Source organism: Falco cherrug, chromosome 5 (genome assembly GCF_023634085.1).
Source record: "Falco cherrug isolate bFalChe1 chromosome 5, bFalChe1.pri, whole genome shotgun sequence".
Lineage (NCBI taxonomy): Eukaryota > Metazoa > Chordata > Aves > Falconiformes > Falconidae > Falco > Falco cherrug.
Window position 1 is genome coordinate 61,082,131 of NC_073701.1, and position 15,198 is coordinate 61,097,328.

General features: G+C 36.3%; 1 protein-coding gene across 4 annotated transcripts in view; it reads left to right on the forward strand.

Moving 5' to 3' along the window:
* Nucleotides 1-15,198, forward strand: part of SYT1 (synaptotagmin 1) — a 357,459-nt gene that overhangs the window by 68,159 nt on the left and 274,102 nt on the right. For 3 of the 4 annotated variants that reach the window (XM_055712129.1, XM_055712127.1, XM_055712131.1), the window contains exon 2: nucleotides 12,070-12,180. The exons of the other annotated variant lie outside the window; for it this stretch is intronic. The gene's annotated coding sequence lies outside the window, so the exon portion shown is untranslated. The remainder of the gene's footprint in view (nucleotides 1-12,069; nucleotides 12,181-15,198) is intronic. 4 annotated transcript variants of the gene reach the window in all.

Genomic DNA, 15,198 nt, shown 5'->3' on the forward strand with positions numbered 1-15,198 from the left:
TGTCTTTGCACTTTCATTCGGATGGGAGTTTATAGCTTGCATTCTCTGTTCTAATGTTCTTACTGAAATGTCTCTGCTTGATAGGAATTATAGTAGATTTTCCAGCAGAGGTGGGGCTTCTACTTATATGTGGCAATGTCTAAAAGTAACTGGGTACTATGTCAGTAAGATTTTCAGTTGCCTTGGTATATTGCTATAATGTTTTTTGTTTCTTTTGACTGCATATTTGCACGCTTCCCAGCACACTGAGACTGATCTTAACTGAACCTCGGGATTCAGCTGAAAAAGGAATGAGTATTAATTACTTGGGGAAAATGGGACAGAGAAGGATCTGTCCTCCTCACTCCTCACTCTCTTCCTTCTCCCAAAAATCAACCCACCAACAATTAGAGGAATAGTTAACAAAGATTTAGTTAAGTCCTTAACTCTTTAAATTAATATGTGAAAGCAGGTGGTTAGCAAGTTCATTAGTTTCATTTTATGTCAGCAATGAGATAAATCTACAATACTGTAACTATAAAAAATTATCATCTATACAGTTCATTTGTAACTTTTACTTGAGTGAGCCAAAAACTTAAATCACATGAAGATGAGGGAAAATCTTGTTGTACAGTAAACATTATATAGTAATATTTTGTATAAAAGTAGTATTCTAAAACTGTGTATATACCAGGAAGAACAGCTTTGCAATTGCGGAACCTGGAGATGAAGCTGATTCTGTTACCTAAGATGTTATTTTTGTCAAAAGATAGAGCTAATAGGTTTTGTATACACTGATTTTAAAGGTTTGCTATATTGCTTTGAATGTTACATTTTGATGATTACCTTTTGGAACAAGAGATTTCTGATTGACGTTATTAAGGATATCATTAAGAAGTATCTGGAGTTGACCAAAGCTAAGGGAAACATATGGTAGGTTTTGCTGACGTGACTAAGCATAATATGTGCCTGACTCCCATGAAAGTCCTTTGAAATAAGGTGCCTACTCATTAAAATGCTTTTATGATCTCCATTAGGTGCTTTTGTGCATCTTTAGACATCTAAGTACCTCATTCAGTCGTCTAAACAAAGAACTGCATGCACTCTCAACATTTACAGTGATGGATGTCAGGTATGCTTTGACTCGAATCAGTGGGCTTTCTTCATATATGCCTCTGTCTGAAAATATTCTAGTTGTAATCAGTTTGGTTGCCAGTTGACCAAAAAAAAATCAACTGAAAAATTACACTTCAAAAGGACTAATAAATGTATTTTGAAGATCAGAGATAAAAAGTAAAATTATTTCTCTATGACACTAAACTACTAGAGTTCTGATAAATCTGGATGAGTTTCAGCTATAACAAAGGCTGATATTAAAGCCTGGGCCAAAAAATAGATAATTGGAATCACACAATACACAGCTCTTCAGTTTTGCATCAATTTAATAGTACAATAAAACTTTTCATTTGTAAGCTTGTCTGGTTTTCAGAAAAAGGGTGAGAGCAATTTGATCTGTACTGGTACATCTGACAATACAGTGCAGGTGGTTTAAAAACAAAACAGTTAATCAAGCAAAATTTTACTTAAACTACCTGATGATCCATCATCCAGTCTATGAACAGTGTCAACTGTCCCTTTCTAAGCAATTATTTATAGAATATTTAAATAGCCTGGACAGCATGTGCAACTGCTGAGAAGGCTATTGTATCATGAATTACCCATTCAATTTATTTCCGTTCAGTATAGACTGACAACTTTGCAGTCAGTCAATCTTCTGTTTTCTTGAATGCAATGCAATGTGCCTTTTATACTGGCAATTAAGCTTTGCCTCAAGTATTATTCTGACCATCTTATAATACTACTGAAGTAAACTTTGAAATGGTATGAAAATCAGAATTATTTATTTAATCATCTTTCCACTTATTTTTGCACATTATTATCACAAACATTAGAAGTTGCATTTATATCAATTTTGGCCAATATTAGGCTCTCACCTGCGTGACTCCCATTCAAGCACAAAATTGCTCGGAAACGCCAACAGAGAATATGACAGAGTAATTCCTTAGTGGGCTGGGTGCTAGTTAGATTTTTTTTTTTAGAGCAATTGAAGCAATGTATAGAGTAGAAGGAAACTGAGAGATGTCAAACACACCAAGAATGAGATTGTCAAGAACTGGACAAGCTTTGGCAGGCTGTAAATTAAGGGGAAGACATTGGAGAAAGACCAAAAAAAAAAGTGGCAGAGGTGTGATGATACAGTTATGGACATGAGGTGTTTCTCGAGTTTGTAGGACTTACCACCTGGAGCAGAGACAGTTAAGTAATTTTTCTTGTGCTGGAATTTGGAGAGTGGAACATCAAGAGGATGGAAATGAGACTGGTGGTAGTGGAGGTGACTTCTGGCTTGGAGGACTGTGACCTCAATAGCTACGCCTAGGCTGCATGACTAGTGCTTTTGGGAATCCTGGTTGCCTGATCATCAGAATGCCTGGGAACCACGGTGGAAATGATAGGAGAAAGAAAATGGGGAGAGATCATTGTGTGCAGTTACATCTCATCCTGGCAAACTGAAATGAACCGCGATGCATATCTGTATTGGGTCTGGCTGGGATGGAACTACCTTTGTCAGAGCTCGTATGGTGCAAAACAGTGTTGATAACAGACTGATGTTTTAGGTGTTGCAGAGCAGTGCTTGCGTAGCATCAAGGCCGTCTCTTACTCTGCCCCTGGCAAGTAGGCTGGGGGTGTGCAGCAGCTTGGGAGGGGACACATCCAAGACAGCTGACCCAAATTGATCAAAGGATGTTCTGTACCTTATATGTCATGGTAAGCAATAAAAACTGGGGGGTAGTCTTTTCAAAGAAGTTCTTGGTTGGAGGCTGCATGAGCGTTAGTCTGCTGGTAGGAAGCAGGGAGTGATTGCCTTGCTTCCCTTGTGTATTCTTTCTCCCTCTTTTTTTTTTTTTTCCTTCACTTATTAAATTGCCTTTATATCAACCCATTATTTTTATTTTTTCTTGCTTTTGTGCTTCAAATTATCTACTCCATGAGGGGAAGTGGAGTGAGTGAGTGGCTGGCAGGTGCTTAGTTTTTGGCCTGGATCAACCCACCACAATATCTGAAACTTGACAGTCCCTCTGAATCCCACTGTTTAGAGACAGCCAAAACCCAGCCAAATAGAAATTAAGTGGTAGCGTTGGTTTACCTGTAGTTAAAATGAAAATATTTCATTGAAAATTTGAAAGAAAAAAAAGGAGTTACATTGGTTCAAATGTTGTCTAATAAACTGATTATATCAATGGCCATTTGGGGTTTTATTGAAGTTTTTGTGGCACTGAGTTACTACCTTTCTCATAAGATCTTCTGATTCACTTAATGTTCTGTTGGAGGTTCTCAGCAAGCACATGTTCTTATGATACGTGTTACTTCACACCTTTTAAGCCTGATCACCTAATATTGAGAAACCTCAGGAAATCCTTAGAAAACTACGTAGACTTTTCATGTGTATTTAATGGATTTTTTTGGAGTGGCATTTCTGAAGTAATGGCTTGAAGGCTTATGAAGCCATTGGTCATGACATTTTGCTCATCACATGCGTACTATATCAGTAAGTATGAACTTACTTCTGGTAGTGAATTAATTAATAGTAAATTTGTATCTGGTTATTTTCTTCACATTCTATTTTGATTCTTGAGAGAAATAAAAATATCTACAATGAGGTCACATCTTTCAGAACGTCTGGGTAAGGTGAAGTCTAGAAGGCTGTAAAACTGGATTTTACCTTCACCCACACAGAAGCAATACAGACTAGTTTGCTCTCTTATGTTGTGTTTTGTAGGCATTTCCTTATAGTTCAGAAAGTAATACCTTAGAGACAAAATAATTAAAAATGCTATCTTTAGCACACACCGGCTAGTCTGGAATTATGAATCTAATATTAATACATCAGTGTTCATTAATCTATATGCATATAATGTGAAAATTAAAAATAGAAAATGCAGTTTGAAACAATATAGTGGGCCTTGCACTCTTTCCTCTATGAAGGCAGAATTAAACTGTGCTGTGTATTTATTTGTCTGAACTAATTTTAAAATCTCATGTGTGTTGTAACTTACATAATTTTTGTTGAAAACTTGATTTCGCTGTTGTGAATTGGCTGTGATGTGCCCATGTTTTCCTGTTTCTAAGTAAATGCAACTGTAAAAAAATGAGTTATCTAAGCTGTGTTGCCCGATTGGGCAATAGGAACTCACAAGCTTAAAATGCAAAGCACTCCTGGTCTTAAATGATGCTTTGCTTGAACTTAGCATGATTTGCCTGCTTTATGTGTGCACCTGTTAGTTGCTTGAGTGTAGAATTTTAGTGTGTATCCTGACAGGGAAGCTTCCTGGATAGTGGATGAAAAAGAAATGATGAACTTTTTGTTCGTTCTAAATGTGAACACCAATTTTCAAGGGAGCTCATTAAAGTTTTTATCTGTTCCCTAGCTGTGAGAGAACTCTGCCTGGATGCACGTGACAAGTTCATACCTTTTGAGATTTCTAATTTGATTGGGGAGGGGTTGCCTTGTTTTATTGCTACAGCATTTTTTAATGTTCATAAGTCTTTGCCAGAGGAAATGGCAATCTTCCCTTTAAATGTTGCAATACTTTGCAAGTGGATTTTTTTCCCCTCACTGTATATATGAGAAGAATGGTAACTCAACTCATCTAAGCTGTTTGTTGGGGACAATGCTTCTTTGCAACCTAGTTGGCTAATAAACTATTGTTTTGAAGAGAGTCCAATCTGAGGTAATGTGCAGGATCTTGATAAAGTGGGAGCTCCTGTTGCCAAAGCTTTGTGAAGATTGTTTTGTCGTCTTAAAAAGGACATGCTGCGTTTTCTAGGTACAGAGTGGCACATTGTACATCAGCTGGATGTCAGCAAAGAACGTTAAACTCGTAATTTAGCATTACAAGTTGTCAGCTGGTCACATCAGTTGACTTTAATAATTGCTAATTGAGCAAATGCACAGATCTGGAAGATAGAACTTCAAAACTTACCCTTTTTCAGCTTGTTAGTTTTATGTGTTTGAGTTATTTTCACTTGTAGCATTAAAAAAAAAAACCTGTATAGTTTCCTTCTGCAGTAAGTTCTATACTATCAAATTGATCTTGTGTTTGATGTCTTTCATACGTTGAAGATTACTCTCATAGTTTAACCTTGAAATTGTTCCTTAGTAGCAAGTAAATGGGCTGATCAGTATGGAATGGGGTATGAAAGAGTGGTCAGAATGAGAGTTTAAGGATTGGACTTGGAACAATATAAGGAAATCATATAAAAGTGATCATTTTGTAGTGAACTATTGATTCTTATTTTTTATTGTATGCTTCAGCCTTCATGTGAAGGAAAAAAGTTTATAGCAAAGCAAGGTGTCTGTCACAGTCTGCTTTTCCTATAGTAGGAAAATTAATGATCTGAGATGTAGCTAAAGTAAAGGAATGTTACTACAGTAACATCTTTATGGAAGTGAAGTGGAAGCAGGATTTACACAGAATTTTCCACAAAGACCAATAAGACAGGGTGGTGACAGAAATACTTTTTTTGGCTTCTGTCAGTTAATTGATGAGATCGAGTGATACTTTTGCCAGTGCAAACTGAAGTGTGTATTTGCATATACTTACTGCTTTTGATTAGGAAAGAAAGAAACACACCAGAATTTCCTTCATTAGTTGTGTATAAATTTAGTAGAGGAACAAGAATTTCAGTCTTAACTCCTCTGGGGAAAAATATCCTCAAAAAGAAAGTAAAAAAAAAAAAATAACCTATTGAGACCAGACAGACTAGAAATCAGATACAAGCTTGAATAGTGACATGTGAGGATAGACATTCAAGATTTTCTTGAAGGCTGACAACTTAAAAATGTTGGCCACATGTCACCAAGGTCAGTTTTTTATAAATATCTAGCTATGAGCTACCATATGAATACCTAAAATGGAATAAAGGGAAAGAAGAAATTTGAAATTTGCAGTTACCAGATCAGATGGTTATAAGCCTTTGTATTCACATGACCCTGCACTGCAGTCACTGTATGTTCTGCACTTGCTTTAATAGGTAAGATAAAGGTAGTTCCTCCTAGTTTTTAGACTATCTTGTTATATTCTGTGTTTACACTTGTCTGCCTTATATGCTGTGTAAGGATAGAAAATGGATGGTGGTGATGATGATTATTATTATTATCATCAACATCATCATTATTATAATTACCACCTTTTTACTTTACCATTCTGAGTAACAGGAAAGGTGGACATGTTGAAATTATCTTCTTGCAGATTTTAATTCCAAAGTACTTACAGAGTAACTGTTTGGAAGGTTCACATGCATTTCATTTGTGGTATAGTGTGAAAGTTTCTCATACTTGTTTTTTGAATCATAGGGGTTTTAGATTATTAAGTACTTCTGCTCTAGGTGCAGTGGCACTACTAATAGAATGATAATTATGCACATACTAAGTTTGAGCCATACAAATTTGTTCAGTAGAAATGGATTCAGATGCACTACTAAGGATCAGTGGGTGTTACAGATGCATCATGCAGTGGTTTTTGCTGATTCCTGGAATGCAAAGGCATCTGTTTCCTTGCCTTTGCTTAAGTAAATATATAGGTCAAATTCAGAACATCTCTCATTAGAACAGAAGAATGGTCCCAAGGATTCAGAGCAGGGATTCTTATAGCCTGGGACCTACAGACTCCAGCATCCTTACCTTGAACAAGCCATAGCAGATTTCCATAGAATGGAGGAATAGAGTGTGAATATATCACACTTTTCTCAAAAATTCCCAGCCTCTTTTCAGCTCAAGGGATTTCCTGAACCTGGTGTGGTTTCTCTTAACTCTCAATGAATCTCTCTTCCAAGTTCTTGCTCAGTTTCCCCATACAACTTGTAAAAATTTTCTTTTACCCTCTAATATGTTTCTGAGAGTTTCATAGATCTTCCACCTGTTGGACAAAGAACCCCCTTCTTTTGTTTGTTTTGCACTTTGCTCCTACCAGCTTCCTTTATGGTTGCTAGTTTTCCTCTATACAACAATATACCGAACCTAAAATGGTATAAAAGTACAGTTTGAGCCCTCTGGTTTGATGCAGATTATTGCAGAAGATCACAAACTCAGCTTTACAACTGAATTTATTTATGAACAGCTTTACAGAAGGAGAATGTAATTTTTACAGCACTGACAAGATAGAAATTATCAGCTGATAGTTTTCCTCACAAAACTCTTATTGCACACCTGGTCAGTATGGACATGCTATGATAAAATGCACTGGGATAAATAACCCCGTGTTTTTATTAGTACTGTGATAAGTACTGATGTTTAACACAAACTATGTTAGCAAGCTACAAGGATAGTGATACAAGCTGGATTTTGCTGATAGTTTGAATAGCAGCCAAGGTTTAAAATGGAAGGTCAGAGGGAGACCTGGTACAAGTAGTGCAGGCTGAAATGATGTCTGTGTATTGCAGTTTTCATTTAAGGTCATTTATCATGTAACAAACACTTTATAAGATTTCTTGAGGTGAAGCTTTAACATTGTGCTGCAGTGTAATTAAGAATCATTTTCAGTAAAATAAAGAGATCATCCAAATCTCTGCATATGTCACCTGATAAATTTAGGTTAATGCTGACAGAAAGATCTTGCTGGTCTGCAAATGTCAGTTTTTTAGAAACTCCTGTGATTGTTGCAGGGTAGAGGTAACTCTAAAATGCTTCAGATGGAAAGAAGTGGTTTTTGTTTAGTACGGGACATAAAAATACAGTTAGATAGTAAAGAAATATCATTACTGTCTTCCAGAACTAAAAAATGTGTTGGGTTTTGTGGGTTTTGGTTCTTTTTTTACTGAATGGTGATGTTCCATGAAATTATTCACTATCTTTCTGTGATTCTAAAAAATTCCAAACTTTAAAAAAGGGAAACCAATGCACACAGTGTAGAGATACATTTTGAAAAGCTAACTGAAGGGATTAAAAAATGTCTGAATCTCGGACCTCTAAAGTTTGTGTTGGTAATAAAATTATTCTGCACTACTAAATTGCACTGTGTGCACTAAATAATAGGAATATGTAATAGTCAAAGATGTGGTAGGTTATATTGGACAAATGCGGATAAATTAAGTAGTTTTCTTCTGAACATTGATTAAAATTACTTTGTTGACAAGGTGTCCTTATATTGCAATCACAGGTAGTGTCTTTGCTTTCTTTCAAAAACATGAGATAAAGTTTTCTAGTGAAAAAAAAATCTCAGCTGTCACAAAATACACATCTGAAGGCATTTTATCCCAGTCGTGTGGCAGAGAAGGTGGCGGATGACATCATAAAGTTGCTCAGATTGGTGCTTTTTCTTTCTGAATCTGCTTGTTCTTTATAACATAACTGCGGGCAATCTCATAAGTTAGCAGATGTAAATAGCCAGTGTTAGTATGTGTTGCATGCAGAGCAGAATTATACCTTCAGCCAAGAAATACCTCTCAAAGAGAAGCTGCCTGGTAACCCTCATTTTAGCTCAAATTATAGAAATGAACAGTTAATCTTTTTATGGACAGAATGTTTGTTCTGCAGAAAGCAATGAGAGCAAACTGATTTTATATTCATCTTCCTGTGTTCCTGGTAGCATCCTTCATAAGCTGGTCTTTGACTTTTCTTAATAAGAAAGTCTTTTCCCATTATCTTTTAATACTTGCTATCTTCTTTCTCTCTCTCCTTCTGTTTCCCCCAAGAATGTTCATCCTACTGGGGAGGTTTCTGAGAACCAGACTGCTGGTGAAGAAAGGGTAGTTCACTGAAATGATACCACTAGCTTAAGTATCTTTTTATGCAAGTGAAAAAGCAAGACACAGAATGCAAAATTAAACTCTCCCCGCTCACCCCCCACCCCCACCACCCCACCCCCATTTGCATTTTGCATCTCTATGGAAGACATGTAAAGGTTTTTTACAGAGACTACTAGTATTCTGGCAAGCTCTCATTTGTGATCCATTGTCCGTGAGACCATCAAAGTGCTGACAGATGCAGTAGTATGGAGAAATTCAAAGATTATATTTGTATTTCTGTATGTATTCTGCAAAAAACCTGAAACGTTCAGATCTCTCCTTGCTACTGTGTTCCAGCATGCTCAAGCCATCTGCTTGGTTTTCCTGCTGCATTTGGTCTCATTAGTCATGTTCACATGTATTTGAGGCTGCTTAATTTCATTACGCAAAGTATTATGCACTGTTCATCCAATAAGTGAGAGAGGTTCATTCTGCTCCCCGAGGGACTTGTAAAAAGTAGTTTTAAATCTCTAAGAAAACCTGAAAATTCCTGTTGAAACATGGATCACGTTTCACTGTTACCTTTATTAACGTACTAAAACTTACTTTATTGATTTAGTTAACTGTCTTTTCCTGACTCCCAAAGGCTAACTGCTGTCTCCTTAGAAATCCTTGTTTCTAACTAAGGTTTTTTAACACAGTTAAGGTCTCAACACAAAATGAAGTGTAATATTTGAAAGTTTCCTTTTTGGTGGTTATTTTTAATGCCTAGTAGTGAGGTTGCTTGTTCTGAGCAGAATGTGCTTGTGGCCATCTCTGTGAATGACCACTAGAATTAGCAAAATCATAAGCCTTTTTAAAAGCATCAGTATTCACAGAGGAAAGAGGGATCTGTTGATCTCTGTTTGTGGTCATTGCTGAGTGTGCTCGTGAAACTTCTAAGGCTGACGATGATAAAGTCAGGGCGTTCCCATGGAGTGACTGAATATACTCATGTTGCAAGACAGAAAATACGTTTCCTGTGATGTCTTTTGATGATTGCTTTGTGCAATGGGAAGGATCCAGCCCCAGCAATGAGAGCTGGGACAGTGCCAGGACCTCAGTGGATGGAAGAGTAAGGGGGCTGGTACCGTCAGTGTTGGGCTAAGGAGGGAATGCCCAAGGCTTGATGGACAAAGGCAGTGGTTTAATAGTCAACCTAGAGAATGGGAAGGGACATAAAAGTTGGACATGGAGTGGGAACCTGGGATTGACCAGACAAAAAGAGTGAGAATTGGCAGGGAGCTATAGGGAAGACAGATTTAATAAGAAATTGGATAACTGGACAGCAAATGTAGAGCTGCCAGCATCCCTGCCATTAGCATCAGCCAGTAATCCTAGCTCAGGAGAACTGGGAATGATTGAGAAATGAGCCAGGAAGGCAGGAAAATGGAGTTCAGTGGAAGCTTTGCTTGGGTTTATAGGACATACAGTATATACTACATGCTTTAAAGAAAAAAAAAGGGCGGAGGAAATGAGTATCCATTATTGGGTGCAAAAGATTACTGTATTATTTTATCCTGAAAAAATTATGAAGTCATAATTACATTTTATTAATGTACTCTGTATGTTATAAAGCAATCATAGAATAATACGGATAGACTCCTTAAATTCTATTTAAAAAAACCAACTAAGGCACTGGATAAACACGGCTCCCCACAAAAACATATGTGACTCAGAGACTGTCATAAAGCCTCAAAAAAAGGCCGAATTAAACTTTAAGTGCTTGACATTGCAGTGATGTTCTTTTATTAATGTTGTGGTTTGCATCTAATGAGTTTAATTTTACTTTGTTGTTTTGATAAATAAATATATTCTATCCAGACAGCCAGAAGGTACATAATAATTGTTGACTGTGAAAGCCAGAACATTTTTAACTAGCTTTTTCTGATCTTTATTTCATTAAAACCCTAGGTCCTAGAGTCATTTAAAGGATTTAGCATTTCTTTTCTTTTCTGATGGAAAAGGCACATTGTGTGGTGGTGTAAATTCTTGTCATCCCATGACTTTGGTGACTGTAAATTCAATGCAATGCACCTTGCTGATAGGGGCTTTATTCCCTAAAAAATGGGAAGGCAAATTATAGGTATCCACATTTATAGAAAATTCCATCATTTTTACTGTTGTGGTTAACAATATTGATTTTGTAGTACTTAAGTAGTGAAGAATGAGAGCTTCCGAACTATTGAAAAATATTCTTCATGAACTTTTGAATTATGCAATGCTTCTGTTGTTTGGTTTTTTTAAAGAATTTTTGCTGTTTTAATTACTAGGACCAGCAAAATGAAATAATCACGGCATTTCTTACCAAGAAAAAGAATAAAACCCACTACATATAAGATGTGGAGACTGAGGACAGCTTTTATGATGTATGATTAATGTATTGGGCAAGGATTCAAGACATTTAAGACAGAGAAGGTTCCTTAAACCAGACTCCTTGTGTGACATTCAGCATAGTTTAATTTTGTGTACCTCAGCTTCCATCTGTAGAACAAATATGTTGATATCGATTTACTCCTATCCTTTCCTATCTCAGGGGTTTGATTTATAAAAAACTTAAAAGATCTCTAATGGTCTTGTTGAAACAACTTACATCACAGTAAGCATTCAGTCTTCACTGGAGCTTCTAGTCATAGCTGTGGGGAAAAAGTGATGTGAATGCTCTTAATTTACCAGAATAGGAGACTCTATAGAAGGAAAATAGAAGAACTGAGAAGGAAAAAAAAAACCACCTGTAGTATAATCTGAATAGTTCTGTGAAACTGTGCAAGCCTAAAGATTGAATTGAGTCATGCCACCTTTGCCCCATAATGCAAGCTGTTTTGAAATTGGTTTTGTATAGATGTTAAAAAATATGCAAGTATAAAACCATGTGCTTTTGTTATATGAATTCACTAAGCATGCTAAGTTAAGGAACCTTGTGGGATACAACAGTAGGAAAATACAATGTGTGTGAGATCACTGCAATTCACCGTACTTGGCTCAGTGATGAAATCTACAGAAATATGTAATGTTGGATCACACCAAGAAAACAGTCCAAATGAGTTCATGAGGAAAAAAACTTGTTCATATATTTTTTTCTGTGTATCTTAACAATCTGATTAACTCTCATGTTAATCAACGTCTGGCAATCAGCAGCTGAAGGGCACTGAACAAACCAAGCATATTTAAAAGAGTTTTTAAGCCCCAGTCGTTTGTGGTCAAAGATGGAAAATACAGCTGCATAGGTACTGGCGAGTGTTTACATGGAATGTCTTTCTCTTAAAGGGAGAAAAGAAAAAGGATTTTTTTCTGAGCTGTGAAGAAACTAGAAAGTGACTGGCAGAGCCTTCATTCAAGATTTCCCTGTGAAAACTGCATTGATGCCAATCATATAAGGTATTTTAAACAAACATGGATTCTGTTACCTTCCATACCCTGTTAAATGCTTTAATGCATGGTGCTTTCCAAAAAATAAAATGGAGGTAGCAAATAATTTAAAGAAATAGCTTTTTCTGATGTGAAGTCTATTATATTAGTGAGCATAAAATTTTGTGGTAATACCTCATATGTCATACTGACATTAAAGATGAAAATAAAATAGTTTATATGCATTTTTTGGCTGTTCAGATAGTAGTGTATTTTTTTCCTTCTCTCACCGTCAGTTGTGTTTTATCAAATCCCAAGCTGTCATGGTTCATTATCCATAGATGATCTTGAGCAGCCTTGCATCATAAATAAATATGCTGTGGCATCTGCCATTGTGCACCACTGTACAGATCACTTCTGAGTAAGGTTTGTCTTTGATTTCTACATTGCTGTGTGTGTTCTTATATTTTTGCCTGTGAATATCTTAAGCAATGGAAGCTGCACATACTACATTATGATTTTTCAGGTTGTAGATATAATGTCTGCTGTGCGTTTTTAGCTAACGAGTTCCATTTGAGTTGATTCTACACCTCAATCTCTACCAAGCAGTCATGTCACTTCTGTAGTCATTTCATAAGCTCCTGTACCAGTGATGTAGGCAGCATATTGAAATTAGGTGATTATACTGTCAGTCTTGCATTCTAGATCCTGTATTTTGACTTTTTTGATTTTAAGAGCCGGAAATGAAATTTGTATCACGATTGTCTTACTAGACAGCAATAATGTCCAGATATAAATGTATTCACTAAGCAAGCCTTTATTTCCTGAGGAAATTACATTGGTAAGAGACTATCATTCTTCTTTGAAATACAATTAGTAAAAATGCGTAGTGCTCATAGATATTAAGTCCTCTTCGTTCCTCTGATTTACGTCTCTGTTTAACTATTGTTGTAAGGGGGAAAGGACCATATATTTTTTAGGGTTATTCTAAGGTCATTTCACTGCTATTCTGTTTTGGTCATAGAACATTTGGAAATTATTATACTGCTACTCTTACTGCTTCATATGAAAATACATTTTTCAGCAATCAGCAGTGAAAATCTATTACTACCCATTTTAGCTTTGTTTCAGTACTTCTTGACTTGGTAACTATTTGAAATTAATAGGTTTTAGGAAATTGCATAGATACTTTTCTGAGTATGTTAAATCAAAGTAGCATTGCTTGCCATAGCCTTGATGGTCTTCACCCAGTTGCTTTGATGTTTTCTCCAGGGATGAGGAGAGTAAGGGAAACAATCTTGTTCTGTTAAGATTCCTTGTAATTGCCAGGCTTGATGCAGTTTCAGTAAAACATTATGCTATAAGCACTCCTTTTAATAGAGGAAAAAAGTTTCTGTGTAAGTCTGAAGATTTTTGCAGGACTTCTATTTGCATGTCACAGTTCCCATATCAATTAATTGTTTATTCTTGCAAGGGCTTCAGGACTTCATTTAGGTTAGAGCTTTTTATGCTCTTTCTGTTTATTCCACTGAGAGCTTGTGGAAGTGGAGATCATTCACAGGTCACATGAAAAGCAACAACATATAAAGACAGTGAAATGTCAGGGCACTTCTCAGTGAAAGTTCACAAAACAAGTGAAACGCCACATGAAAATGCAAAGCAATATGTCCTCAAAGTAAATTGTCCCCAGAGAAAATAACTTACTTGGAAAGAATAATACTATTTGTTTGTGTTGTAGAGCAGATTGTTGTGAGACTAACTCTCAATGTGTGACTTCAGCAATGACTTTTGTTCTGCCCAAAACTTACCTTTTATTTTCAGTAATAAACACAGTACAGCTCTGTGCTGAATGTGGAAAAAGGGGGAGGGAGCAAATGAGAGATTGAAAAAATATTTTATTTTCTAATTCCCCTGCATCTGTTCCTGTTCCACCAAAGCTTGCAAATGGATTTTGATTGAAGTAGTAGTGGGTTCATTACCAGTGATAAAATTAATTTCTATCTCTGTTCACTATCCTGCGTGTCTCAGTTACAGGCAGTTTCCTCTGAGAATAAGAAATACTGTCTACAAATGTGTCTGCGAGTAAGTCAGTAATGTTATAACTCAAGCTAGTTTAAATAAAGGCAAATGTTTTGGGATCTGAAAGCTGAATTTCCATTTGAACAATAGCTTCAAGGACTTGCATGCACATTTGGCTGTCTCATGCCTTGAGGTAGATTGCTATTAAAGAGGTTATCCACATATACCCATGAGCTACAGTATGTTTTACGGGAGTGTGAAATAGAATAAAGTTGGCTGTAAAGTAAATATGAAGTGGAAAAGCAAATGAAAGCAAAAATGAAATGAGAATTAATCCAGGAGAATTTTTAAAAATCTACACCAGGAACTTAAGGATGCAACAAAACCTGAGGATCTGATGCATAAGTCTGAACTAGAAATGCTTCTTACTCTCTCATCCAAGTTACAGAATTTGTTTGGTAGGTCTCTCGATGTTGTTGATGTCTATATAGTATGTTACAAATTGTGTTAAAGGGGATACTGTAATAAACAGAGTCAGCAGGAAATACCTTCTGAGACTTTTTGAGTATTAGGAAGCGCTTACTGAAACACAGAATAATTGCAGATGGTTAAGCATTACAAGGAGTCTTCTTATTTTTAAAAAAAATGCATTAAATGGGTAAAAATATTCCTTTAAGTGTTTTAGAAGCAATTTATGTTTAATACTACTATCCATTTAGAAATGTTTATGGTGTGTTGATTTTGGTGTTATTTTTTGCTTGTATTTGATGATAGTATCATGGATGAAAGGAGTTCTCCTGTTACAGGAGCTATTACTTCCACTATAGTTGCTTTGGGTGTTCTAAAAATGCAGAGCGATGCTCAAGTCAGCACTGAGGGCATCTCCACAAATCACAGAGGAAGGCTGTAAATAGTACAAGTCCAGAATCAGGAGGCCCCAGACCAACCAGTCTCAACAGTCTGACCCCATTTAATTCAAAAAGCCATGGCAGTTGATAGCAATACTCTCACAAGTTCTTTCCCCTTTCC